The following is a 13569-nucleotide window of genomic DNA, read 5'->3' as shown; positions in this document are numbered from 1 at the left end:
TCGGATGAAGAAGGGTTGGCTCTCCAAAGAACATAAAATATTCATTTTATTTTATTTTTCTTGTTCGCATTTATGAGGAAAAAACAATGTTACAGACGTGACAGTTCTCCGTTATGGACGCGACCGCTATGAAGCGGCACTAAAAGACTGCTTTAAAACTTTCACAGAGACCTTACACACACAAAGCCTTTCTTTAAAGTGAATTTCGTTTTGTATTAATTGTATCTTAATTTTAATCAATGTTTCATCAACCAATTGCCTGGATTTAAGCGCGTGAACTGGAGCGCGTCTCATAACAAAAACTCAGCGTATAAGGTAGCCTATTCACGGACTTCAAAAATATATCTATATTGAAATGTCTACTTGTAAACAGAACAATTCAAAACGAAAGAAAACAGACTGCTCTCTGCTTATGAAATGAAATGTGCATTTCTCTCTGGTGCATTCATTAGGCTATAATGCGAAGATCGCGAGGCAGCATCGTCAACTTCATCTTGACTTTATTAATAAACAATTAAAATGTCTCCTTGCTATATTTGACATATTCATAATCATTGCTTTTGCCGGTTCTTTGTGACAGCTTTTAGGTGCTTTATCGGCAGCGCCGCCGCTCTTACATGAACGCGTCACCACCGCATCAAAAACATGATTGCGTGATGAAAACATGAAAAATACCACATAAACATAGCCTAACTGTTTAGAAAAAAACACAGAACGAATAGTCTAATGCGCATACGTCCATCTCGCGAATGTATAGTCTTCTTCATGCCATCTTCACCATTAGCCGCTTTTCCACTGGGCAGCGCGAGCACAGAGGCCGAAATCATACCTCACGGCACTCATGTAAAAAACAAATCGCTATACAAATATATCAGACGCTGCCCTTTAGTCTTTATTTACAGACTTGGACACCACACGTGGCTATTGACTGACCACGAACAGTTAATTTAGCCTACTTGCATTTTTCATTCGTTAATGTCTCGCGGTCTTGCTGTTTTTTGTTGTTGTTTGTTTTACAATTAAAACTAAAAGTCTGTTGTAACGCAAGCCTTACTGAACATGTACCGAGTAAAATATTACTGAAAATTGATAAGTAATGCCTTACACTACTGCGTTACAGCAAAAAGTAATATGTTACTGTAATGCATTACTTTTGTAACGCTACTCCCAACACTGACAACCAGTGATCTTAATATGGGAAGTACACAACAGAATAATAATCCTCCTATTAATATTGCAGCACCTAAAAACATTCCTAATTTTGCAAACCATGCGCCTAATGCTCCAAAATTTAAACCGAACCAGTCCCACATTTGCGCATCTCTTCCTGCATTTGCTTTAAGTTCTGCTCTTAAGTTTTTTATCTTATTCATAGCTTCAGTAAATTTTCCTTCTGGAGCGGTATTATTTGGGATAAAAGTACAGCACTGATCTCCAAACATAACACATACTCCTCCTTTGTCTGCCAATAACCAATTAAGCGCTTGTCTATTTTGCCATGTCATTTTACTTGTTTCACGTAACTGTTCTCCTAATGCAGATAATGCATCATCGGTATAATTAATAAATCTCTGCTGATTATAGTAAATATAATTGATCCATTCGACATTTTTGTTTTGCGTGATCCAAATGAATATTGATTCAAACCCTGATTTAACTTCATCTCTAGCTTTAAATTCATTAGGTATACCTCTTGGTTGACCTATTGAATCCAATTCTATATTAGGATCTGATTGATAAGCTCTCTTAGTTCTTTTTTTGTCTTCCTTTACATTTGGTTCTGGTTCCCATTGTGCAATAGTAACTTCTTGAATTAGTCTTACTCTAGCACATATTCCTTTCCATTTTAGTGGTAAGGAGGCTAGCAGTCGTTTTTTCCCACAAGCCCAAAAGAAATCTGCTACTACTATTGTTTGGTCTTCATACAGCTCTATTGATGGTAATGCTATAGTTTGGTTTTTACATTCTTCTTCTGGATTTATTTTTTTCCTTTCCTTGTTCCTAGTGCTTGAAATTCTGGAGCTCTTACCGGTATTTTTGAATCCCATGCATTTGTTTTATCTAGGTTCCATATTGTATCGCACTTTCCTTTAAATTCTCCTAAATTATGAGTTCCTGTAGATTTATTAAAACACTCATATTCTTGGCTGTAGTCTATACTGTACCATTTTGGGATTTCTACTTTTCCTTTTTCTATTTTAATATTTGCATTTACGTCCCAATATTGACACCAGGTTCCCCAATGTGGTCTACTAAATTGTTCATAAAATACAGAATTTCCTGAAAAGGCTAGGCACTCAGCTGAGCAGTAAGGTCTAAAATAGTCATTTACATGACAAAAGTGACTATTAAACTCAGCACATTTTACGTAGTCATGTGGATTTGGAACTACTATCACCTTATTCAAGGGGGATTTGGAGCACATTATGCAATTGCTCATACCTATTTCTCTGGCTGTATACGACGCCCAGTTATACCAATCATTATTTTGTGCTGTCTCCCATAATATATCTTCTTCACTAGCCCCTTCAATTTTATCATCTTCAACATTTCTACGTTGCTTTGATATCTTTTGCTGTTCAATCAATTCTTGTTCTGCTGAGGTTATTGTTGTTTTGTCACTAGGTCTATTTGAGGACTGAGAAGTCAATTGTAGGGTAGTCTGGGTGGTGTTGTCTAATATTTGAACTTGAAAGGAGGTTTGGGTGCTGATGCTGGTAGCTTGAGATTGCAGTATCAGATACAGTAAGCATGTGAGGATCATTATCAGGCACATTATCGGACTCATTCCTTTCAGTTTGTTGATTTTCACTGCTGTGCTCACCCACTCGTTGTTCTGAGCTTTCAATATTTTGCACCCTTTCGTCCTGTTCCTCAGTTTCACGTGCTGTATTTTCTCTTTCCTGTCTTTGTCTGGGAATTCTTGTGCAGTGGTTCAGATGGTACCAGGTGGTCTTTCCTTCCACCTGGACTGCTGTTGGAGTAGCCGTCACTACTTTGTAGGGACCTTCTCTCCTAGGCTCATTCCACTTCCTCCTGAATACCCTCAGATACACTAGATCACCTGGAACCACTGGACAAGGTGTCTCTGTCTCCTCACTGGGCTGCTTTCTCGATTCCTGTAAATATATAGCTTTATGTATTGCAGTTAGTTTCTTCATATATGATCGTAATTCCATTTGCAATTGTTCCAATGGAGGTCCTTTATAGGGACCTCTGCAATACGGCACAGGCATGGGTCGACCCGTAAGCATCTCATGCGGTGTTAGATGTGTAATTCTATTGGTTTCCATGCGATAGCTCATTAGTGCAATTGGTAAAGCATCAACCCAATTAAGCTTAGTACTTTCACATATTTTGTTAATTTTGGCCTTGAGAGTACCGTTAATTTTTTCAACTATTCCTTGCGATTGCGGTTTATAGACACAACCTAATCTCTGTTTTATTCTCAATTGCTGCAGTACTTGTTTTACAGTCTTTTGAACAAATGCTGACCCATTATCAGAACTTATTTCTGATGGTATCCCAAATCTAGGGATTACTTCTCTTGTCAAAAATGTAATCACTGTTCCTGACCCCTCATCTGCTGATGGTACCGCCTCTACCCATCTACTAAATCTATCTATTATCACAAGCATGTACCTTTTGCCTTGTACTCGCTTTATCATATCCACATAATCCATAACCAAGTGTCTGAATGGTCCTTCTGGTACTGGTATGTGGCCTATTGGTGTCGCTGTTCCTTTCCTTACATTATATTTGGCACAAATTTCACATGTGGACAGAAAATCGTCAACCATTGCATACAAATATGGGGACCAATATCCCTGTTTTTTAATTTTCCTAATTACTTCCCCTCTCACGCAGTGATCAAATCCATGCGCATCTGCAATGAGAATATTTAAAAACGCTGTTGGTGCAACAATCTGTCCCTCATGTGAACGCCAAATATCTTGTGCATCTTTTTTGGCCCCTCTCTGATACCACATAGAGTGTTCATAAGGGCCTGCTTCTGTTTGAATTCGAGCGATATCATCCAATGTCGGCTGTGGTTCTATCAGAACCACCGGATTTAATATTGCTACTTGACACCCTGATGCTTTTTTGGCTTCCAAATCTGCAATGTTGTTACCTTTAATGACAAAGTCATTTCCTTTTTTATGTGCTTGACACTTGATGACTGCCAATCGTGTTGGTAGCATCATAGCAGAAATTAATTGACCTATTTGTTCTGCATGCTGGATGGGAGTTCCATCACTCTTCTTGAAGCCTCTCTGTTTCCATACTGCTCCAAACAGATGACACACTCCATGAGCATATGCTGAATCTGTTTTCACTTTTAATTCTGCTAATTGAGCAGAACAAGGCTGGATACAATGTTGAGATATTACGGGTACAAATTCATCCTTGTCTTTTCTTACCACTGAATATCCTGTATGAGTCCCCAGATAATCTTTAAAACTAGAACCATCTACAAAGTAAATTATTTCTACTTCAGGTATTGGTGTTGATTCAAGATCTGGTCTCAATCTGGTGAATGCCAATGAATTGGCTACACAATCATGTGGTTCACCTTCATAATCCAGAGGAATTAATTCAGCTGGATTCACTGTATCACATCGTTTAATGGTAACATCTGGGTATGTAAGCAATGATGAATATGCTAGAATACGAGCTTGAGTTAATACAAATTTGCCTTGTTCTATTAATTCCACAATTTTATGGTGCGCATAAATAGTTATTGGGTATCCCATAGTTATTGTAGATGCTTTATCATAAGCATAATATACTGCTGCAAGACCTTGTTGGTAGCAAGGTGGGTAGCCTTGTGCTACGTTGTCTAGCTTGGTGCTATAATAAGCTATGGGCTGTTTCTTTCTGCCACTGCAAGTTTCCTGCATCAGAACAGCTGATGCATAGCCATCAGTTCTATTTGCTACATATAAGTAAAATTGTCAAGTATAATCAGGGTTTCTGATTACAGGTGCCCTTTGCAATTCCTTTTTAACAGATTCAAATGCTATCATTGCATCAGTAGTCCATTTTAATGGATTACTCAAATGTTGTACTCCTGCTTGTTTCATGATTTCCCTCAGTGGAGCTGTCTTCATTGCATAATCTTCTATCCAATCTGCACTGAAGCCAGTCATTCCTAGAAAGGTCATCATTTGTTTTACTGTTTGTGGCAACGGTGCTTTACTTATGCCTTCTAAGTGATTTGGAGCTATAGCTTTTGTCCCGTATGAAATCATTCTTCCCAGATATTCAACCTGCGGCTGACAATATTGTAGTTTATTTTTGGATGCTTTGTGACCTCCTTGGGCTAATTTTGTAAGCACTTTTATAGAATCCTTGTGACACTGTTCTCGTGTTGCTGAACAAATCATCAAATCATCTACATATTGTAGCAAAGTGCTGTCTATTACAAGATCCTCTAAATCAGCCTTAAGAACTTGATTGAATATATGTGGAGAATGCTTAAATCCCTGCGGCATTCTTGTATAAGTATATTGTTTATTAGCATATGAAAATGCAAATGAATATCTACTTTTTTCTTCCACTGGTATACTGAAAAAGGCATTACATAAATCAATTACCGTAAAATATTTAGCATCAGGTGGTACATTTGTTAACAGTGTATGTGGGTTTGGAACATCAGCCGGCCAATCTTCTGCTATTTCATTAATTGCTCGTAAGTCATGTACGAGGCGCCATTTAGATTTATTTGCTTTAATTACAGGTAAAATTGGAGTGTTACAGTAACTATTTGTTTCTATTAATACTCCTGCTTTCACCAGCCCTTCAATTGTGTCTTTTATGCCCGCTTCGGCTTCAGGCCTTAAAGGGTATTGTAATTTACGAGGTAGGCGTGCACCTGGCTTAAGTTGTATTGTTATTGGAGTCGCTGATTTAACCAATCCCACATCAGTGTCATGTTGAGACCATAACTCGGTTGGTACTTGTTGCTCAGTTTCCTTAAATAGTTCATTATCAATAGTCTCTATTGATTTGGATTTTGATATCATTTGTTTTTGTATTTTTTGATTAATGATGATTTCTTGAGGAGACCCCATTAATTTTGATGTATACAAAATTTTAATGAAATTTTTGTCATCTGAATGAAAAATTAGCGGATTTATTGTTGGCTCCCACTGGCATTGTTCTGCTTTTTTCATCATTGGTCCTAAATCTTTTTTCTCCCAATTACTTCCTACATATAAGGATATATGTGGCACAGAATCAGGTACATTAAACCAATCTTTTATAAATTCAGTTTGTAATATACTCATTGCCTCTCCCTGTTTTCCTATTATGATATCTTTCACATTCAGTTCAATTTTTTGACTGTTAGTTTTTTCCTGCCATAGTTTTTCTAATTTTTCATCTCTCTTCGGGTCATATATCATAGTACAATGAAATTCAGATTTTGGTACTTGTGCTTCAAAAATCTGTGCTTCAATGAACTTTCCCCATGTGTTAATTATTTGTCTTACCTCATTTTCTATTTGTCCTATCCAGTATACGTTTGCTTTTGGTTCAGAGATCATCATTTGAGTTTTTATTCCTTTCAGGTCTATATATACTCCTTCTGAAGAACACCAAATTTGAAGCCCTAATTTACATAATGCATCTCTTCCTAGCAAATTAACTGGAGTCTGATTTGATACAAGGACAGGTAGTGTCACACTTTTATTTTCAGTTTGTAAACAAACTGGAGCGGTCATAGGAATTAGCTGCATTTGTCCCGAGAATCCTATTGTCTTGGCAAATTTTCCAGACAAGGGGAGATGTGAGGCATAATTTGAATTTACACATGTATAAACTGCTCCAGTATCTATTAACATGGGTGTTGTTTTACCTTCTATATTAATTATTAGCATTGGCTCTTGATCAGCATTGGTTGTTAAAATTGGCAGCTGATTCTCCCCTATAGGATTCTCTGGGCATCCCTAATATCCTTGATTTGGACCTCCCCAAGGGTTTACTGGGCCTTGACATGGACCCCGTAAAGGCTGTTGCCATCTCTCCCCCCTCCCAGTCCCCGGTGGCTGTTGAAATGGATTGATGGGGCAGGTGACTCTATTATGTCCAGGTTGTCCACACCCCTGCACAGTCCTGGGGGTTTTTTATTAGACCTGCCTTTTCCTCTTTGTCCCCCTTGTGGTGGATTACTTTTCCATCCCATTTGCCCATTTTGAGGTATTGGTAGAGGTGGGGGCTGCTGCATAGCTGACTGTGGAGCACTCATAGGACACATCACTGTCATTTGTTCTGACTCTTCTCTTTTTACAGTAGCTTGAATCTTTTTCTTATTATTGCTTGTCAGCTGTTCAATCTGTAACTGAGTCAGTTTTCTCTGTAGCTCATTTTCTTGAATTTTTATTCTCTGTTCATTTTTCCTGTTTTGTTCTACAGCATGGGTCACATGGTCACAAAACTCTTTGTGTGTTTTTGAGTTTAAACCGACTACATCTTCTAGTTTGCTTTTTACAGTTTGTGGCATGGCATCTACCACAGCATTTCTGAACAATGTAGCCATTAATGGGTCTCCTTCTGGATTCCCTTCAGTCTCTTGCTTCCATCTTTTTAATTGTCTCTGTATATATGCAATTGGGCTTTCTGTATCTCCCAGTTGATCCCCTTTTAATGCTTTAGGGTCTATTCTGGTTGGATACTCATCACGCAGTGCTTGCCATACTGCTGGACGGTATGCATCAAAAACAGTCCCATCCATGTAATATGAATCAACAGCTCTGTTTAAATCGGAGGCTTGAAGGATTTCTTCCATTTTTGATCCACCTAATATTTTTGCCAGAAGTGCTTTAATGTCCCCCACAGATAACAATTTGCCCATTGTTTCTTCTTCAAACACTTTGATCCACTTTCCAGCTCCCTCATGAATGTTCGGGAGGCGAGTGACTAAGCCCTCAAGGTCCTGTGAGGCCCAGGGCACATATTGACCCTCTGTACCCTTAATTAGAATTGGGAGTTGTTTTGCCAGAGATCTCAGCCTTCCTTTTTCTCTTCCCTGTGTCCACCTTTCCTCGTCAAATGACAACTCCTGTTCACTTCCTATATTTAAACTGTCCAATAGTCTACTTCTATTTTTGACTAATTTGTCTGTATCATCTATTAATTTTTCTGTTTCTTGAATTGTTTGATCTTTCTCATCATCAAGCATTTGTGCTACTATCTCAATCTCTTCTTCTACTTTATCTATTTTTTTCTCCTCATATTGTGTTTTTATTTTTTCTAATGCTTTCCGCGCCTCTTTATAGCAATCTAAGGGCAAGCTTTTCTTAAACGTTTTATTTTGAGTCATTTTTTGTCTCACATCTGGTCCTGTTTGTTTGTCTTTATCTAATTCCACTTGTCCCTTCATTTTCATTTCACCTATAACTTCTACCAGTCCCTTTAGCATTGGGAACTGACCTTCTAGTTTATTTGAAGGTGGTTTGGCAAAGATTTCCTCTTTTTTCTTTGTTTCCTTGTCTGTCTCTTTAATTATTTTCCTTGCCTGCTTAATATTTTTCAATAATTCTTCTCCCTCTTGTTTGAACAATGCCAGCACTGCCTGTTCTTTTTCCCGTTTTTCTTCTCTAGTTTTTCTTTTAAGGTTCTTATTCTTTATTCTATAATTTTTTATCAAAGTTTCCATTTCTTCGCATAATGAAACATCAAACTTTCCTTCCTTAGGCCATTTTGTTATCATATCTTGAGTTCTCTTTTGCCATTTATTTGACATTTTATCAATTAATTCCTTACACAATGGGTATTTTAACCCCAGCATTTCTACTGGAGAGGCCATAATTCTCCTCTAATCAATTATTATTTTATGAAGTAATTACCTTTGGTTTAAAACACTCTTTGTATTTCTAGTTTCAAATATTATTTTGCAAAGGCATTCAAAATATTATGTAATAAAATTTTCTTTCTCTTTCCTATAGCTTGTATTTTAATGTTTATTCAGCTTTTCTCTATTTCTTTAATTACTTTATACTTGAATATTGCCAATCATCAATAAAAGCAACTTCTTTATTTTTAGATTATAGTATTTTCCTATTATTGTCTTTTATACTTTGCATATGCAGAATAAATAATTATTTTAGCACCAGTCGTCTGGATATCTCATATATTATTCTATTTTGCAAAGCTAGGTTTCTAAATTGGTGTTTCTCACATTCACAGTATTGCAACATTCAAATCATTCACAATAGTCCTTTATTATTGAATGGGGACAATTTTTATTCTTTCACACTTGTTCCTGAGGCTTATTACTTTATCCTCAGGACTCATACATACACTCCTTATCTCTTCTCAAGTGAACAATTTCACCTCACCACCAGACCGCAGTCTGTGACGGTCAGCAAGGGATCAAAGTTCACAAGGAGCAGAGCTTATTTTTTACCACTGACACCCAGAGCTCATCCACACACACACATACACACAAGCTAGTCTTACTCCACTCCCTGTCAGTTTTACTCACTGAAAGAACACTCTTTAAACTATAACACTTTCTGACACAGCGAAAAATAACTTTAAAATTATCACAGTCCTCTGCGATTCACTTTAGCTTCCCTGAGCAGGCCATCATCATACCTATAACAATGCGGTAACCAGAAGCTAAACTTATCTGTGCGCATGCTATCTTATTAACCTTAATAAGAAACACAGATAAAACTGATAACGTCTCGGTTACGTATGTAACCCTAGTTCCCTGATAGGGAACGAGACGCTGCGTCAAACGCTGCGGGAACGCCCCTGCGTTGTGCGTCATGAAGCACGTATGGAATCAGCCCAATGGAGAGATGAAACGTCATAGGCGGGTGACGTCATCGACCAGGAAACTATAAAGCACCCCAAAAACACAAGCGCATTAGCTTCTGATAGGCTTGAAGGAAGCGCTAACGGGAGTGCCGGGAGTATGGCGGGGCGACGCAGCGTCTCGTTCCCTATCAGGGAACTAGGGTTACATACGTAACCGAGACGTTCCCTTTCAAGGGAACTTCGAGCTGCGTCAAACGCTGCGGGAACGCGAATACCCACGTCGCCATAGGACCAAATGACCGTCATGTGAGACTAGCGCACAGAGGACGAGAGCACCTGTGCCCCAGGGGTAGAGCTTAAGTCTAGGTCATAGAACTTAATAAAAGTATGCGGTGAAGACCATCCAGCCGCATCACAAACATCACTCAGGGAAACCCCCGACAAAAGAGCTTTAGAAGCAGCCATACTCCTGGTAGAGTGAGCTCGGACAACCAAAGGTGAAGGCTGGCCAGCCGACTCATAAGCAAGTGAGATAGCCTCAACCACCCACTTGCTCATTCTCTGTTTAGACGCCGGACACCCTTTCCTGGGTGGCCCGAAACATACAAAAAGTTGTTCTGATTTCCTCCACAGGGCAGCTCTGTGGACATAAGCGTCTAATGCCCTAACAGGGCAGAGTGAATTAAGTTTCTCCTGGTCCGATGACATAAATGGAGGAGGACAGAAAGCCTGCAGAACCGTAGGTCTAACAATATTAGTAGGAACCTTAGGAACGTAACCTGGTCTAGGATGCAGAAAAGCTTTAACCATGCCAGGTGCAAATTCCAGGCACGAGGGTGAAACCGACAGAGCCTGCAAATCTCCGATTCTTTTTAGTGAAGAGATAGCAAGCAAAAAGATAGTCTTAAAAGTGAGAAACTTCTCGGGAACTTCTTCGATAGGTTCAAAAGGAGCTAGGGAAAGACCTTCTAATACAATGGCCAGATCCCAAGTCGGCACCCTCGTACGAACTGCTGGCCTCAGCCTCAAAGTGCCACGGAGGAAACGAGTTATAAGCGGGTGTCTCCCAAGAGAAACTCCACTGAAAGGGACGTGGTAAGCAGCTAGTGCCGCCACATACACCTTTAGTGTGGAGGGGGATAACCCTGTGGAGAAGCGCTCCTGCAGGAATTCCAGCACTGCACCCACTGGGCAGTTAACTGGGTCCTGCAGGTGTTCTCCACACCAAGAAGTGAAAAGTTTCCACTTCAAGGCATAAAGCTTCCTCGTGGATGGAGCTCTGGAGTTAAGAATGGTCTCAACAACCTCGGTTGAGAGACCGGAGTCTATGAGCTGGGCCCCCTCAGAGGCCAAGCCCACAGTTTCCACAATTCTGGGCGGGGGTGAAGTATCGTGCCCCCCGCCTGGGAGAGTAGATCCCTCCTGACCGGGAGCTCCAAAGGAGAACCGTCCAGGAGAGAAATCAGGTCCGCAAACCATACTCGGGCCGGCCAGAACGGGGCTACTAGTAGTAGACTGACCCCGTCCCGGCGGACCCTCTCCAGAACTCCTGGTAACAGAGCAATCGGGGGAAAGGCGTACAGACGTGACCTCGGCCACGGCTGCACCATAGCATCCAACCCCAGGGGGGCTGGAAGAGTGATGGAGAACCACCGATGACAATGAGTGGTCTCCTTGGAAGCGAATAGGTCCACCTCGGCGCGACCGAAACTCAACCAAAGGAGCTCCACCACCTCGGGGTGGAGTCTCCATTCCCCTGGCCTCGGCCCCTGCCTCGACAGGGAGTCTGCTACCACATTCAAATACCCAGGGAGATACATTGCTCTCAGAGATAGTAGCTTCCCTTGGGACCACAGGAGGATCTGACGGGCCAACTTGTAAAGCCGGCGAGACCGCAGGCCCCCCTGATGATTTATATAAGAGACCACCGACGTGTTGTCTGATTGAACTAACACATGATGGCCTCTCAGGTCTGTTAGGAAGTGTTTCAGAGCCTGAAACACAGCCAACATCTCTAGACAATTTATGTGCCACGAAAGATGATGATCCTGCCACAGACCTTGGGCTGGGCGACCACTCATGACCGCCCCCCACCCTGTGAGGGAAGCATCCGTCGTTAGCGTTATGCGACGACAAAGAGCCCCCAGCACAGGACCTTTGGATAGGAACCAAGTTTCTCTCCACATGACCAGAGCACGAAGGCAGCGCCGCGTGACTTTGAACGTGCGGAGCGGATTTCCCCTCGGGGAGAATCCCTTGGTCCTGAGCCACCACTGTAGCGGTCTCATGTACAACAGGCCGCAAGGTATAACGTTGGACGCTGCTGCCATCAGACCCAACAGTCTCTGAAACTGCTTGACAGTGAGTAGCTGGCCTAGCTTCACTTGTTTCACAGCTGAGAGAATCGAAGCGATGCGGGTCGGAGAGAGTCGCGCCCGCATCGATACCGAATCCCAAACGACACCCAGAAAAGTGGTCTTCTGGGAAGGAGATAATACACTTTTCTTTGCGTTCAGCCTCAACCCCAACTTTCTGATATGAGCTAGGACGACATCTCGATGCCGAACCGCCATCTGCTCGGTCTGGGCTAAAATCAACCAATCGTCGATGTAATTGAGAATACGAATGCCCTGAAGCCTCAGAGGCACTAGTGCTGCATCCATGCATTTCGTGAAAGTGCGGGGAGATAAAGCTAGGCCAAACGGAAGAACCCTGTACTGGTACGCCTCGCCCCCGAAGGCGAACCTCAGGAACTTCCTGTGTTGTGGAAGGATGGACACATGGAAGTATGCGTCCTTCAGATCTATCGTGACAAACCAGTCCTCGGACCTGATTTGAGACACGATCTGCTTGATAGTGAGCATCTTGAATTTTAGCTTCCCTACCGAGCGATTCAATATGCGCAGGTCTAAAATTGGACGCAACCCCCCATCCTTCTTTGGAACGATGAAATATCGGCTGTAATAACCTGACTCCAAACTGGGAGGAGGAACCCGTTCTATAGCCTCCTTTTGAAGGAGCGTTTTCACCTCTTGTTCCAATACCAGAGCCTGCTCGGGGCCCACCACTGTGTGCAGAACCCCTCTGAATTTTGGTGGACGACACCTGAACTGGATAGCATAACCCTTTTCTACTGTCTGCAGGACCCAATGAGATATTTTTGGAAGGCTTTTCCACTCTGCCAGAAATTCTACTAAGGGTACCAGCCTCTCGAGACTGGCCTCTGGTGTAACTTGAGCAGCAGACGCAGCGCCCTGTAACGGCGCACCGGCAGGGAACAACTGGTCTGACCGCTCTGAGACCCTCCTCAGAGGGAGCGAGCGTCCCTCGGGAAAGCGCTCGCTGGGATCGTCTGTGCCCCGGCATAAAGGCGGGGTTGGCAGAACGAGCCCCTGAGGGCACCGAGGAGGAATGGGCACCGTAAAAAGAGGTGAACACCTTTCCGCCTCGGTGGGGACCACCCTCAGCATCCTGAACGGCTTGGCGTCAGGACTTCTTCTTAGCCGAAGCCTTCTTAGCCAATATAACTGTCCTCAGATCAGTTCTACTGGGAGAAGGCTTCGGCTGAGAGTGTCGCGGCTGAACCCACTGTCCAGCAGGGGGAGCACGAGACGCGACACTCTGCCTCTGCTGCGCTCTATGTGATGAGCTCGAAGACGGCCGGGGCTGCTCCCGCCCAGCAGCCCCAGGGACATGAACTTTAAGGGGAAGAAACTTTTTAAAAGCTGCAGTTTGTTTCTTTTCTTCTTGGAATTTATCGATAACTGAATTCACAGCATCACCAAACAACCCCATGGGAGA

This window comes from Siphateles boraxobius, unplaced genomic scaffold (genome assembly GCF_051911475.1).
Source record: "Siphateles boraxobius isolate OS27281-9 unplaced genomic scaffold, OSU_SipBor_1 26, whole genome shotgun sequence".
Lineage (NCBI taxonomy): Eukaryota > Metazoa > Chordata > Actinopteri > Cypriniformes > Leuciscidae > Siphateles > Siphateles boraxobius.
The sequence above is the reverse complement of the archived record's forward strand: the minus strand, read 5'-3'. Positions refer to the sequence as shown.